This window comes from Lolium rigidum, chromosome 4 (genome assembly GCF_022539505.1).
Source record: "Lolium rigidum isolate FL_2022 chromosome 4, APGP_CSIRO_Lrig_0.1, whole genome shotgun sequence".
Classification (NCBI taxonomy): Eukaryota; Viridiplantae; Streptophyta; class Magnoliopsida; order Poales; family Poaceae; genus Lolium; species Lolium rigidum.
In genome coordinates, this window is record NC_061511.1 from 89299425 (window position 1) to 89300129 (window position 705).

Consider the following 705-nt stretch of genomic DNA (forward strand, 5'->3'; position numbering starts at 1 on the left):
GTTTACGAAGATGAAGCATGCGAGGCATCGTGTCGGCGTGGCGCCTCCTCGACCTGCGTCGCTGCTACACGTGCGACACTGCTTCTTCCCGAGTTGCTCCTTCCCCACTGTTTTTCATCCTTTCTCCGGCTGTTCCCGCGTCGCATCCGCCTATAAAAACTCGCCCTCCCTCTCTAGCGTCACCACAGCTGTACCTCTTGCCCCCGCCTCCACGAAAATGCCACACCGCGCCGCCACGCCACAACTACACCATGGTCGGCCTCAATGGTCGCGGCAGGCAGGCACCTCCACCTCCGTCTCCACCCTCGCCTCCACAAAGCCATAGGTATACTTTATGGATATATCAACGACGTGGTCTAGATCCGGCAAGTCCGGGTGGCCCACAGATGGTGATGGTGCCATATGGACCATCGGGCGGCCTAGTTGCTGTTGATAGAAGATGGATGAAGTCCAACCCAGGAACAGGAGCCGGATCTCAACCGACCTATGCAGATAGTTCGGATCCGTGAAGTCCCATGAAGTATCCGGATCCATTACGACGTATAAGGAAAGGTGGATCCTTGACGTGCACGGCAATGTAATATTCCGTAGTTTGGCATCTTGTATTCCGGCTAGAACTCTCCGTGTAAACCTTAGATTCTGGCTCCTTTATAAGCTGGATCCCGGGAGCCCTAGATGCACAACCACAACTCATTGTAACAATGC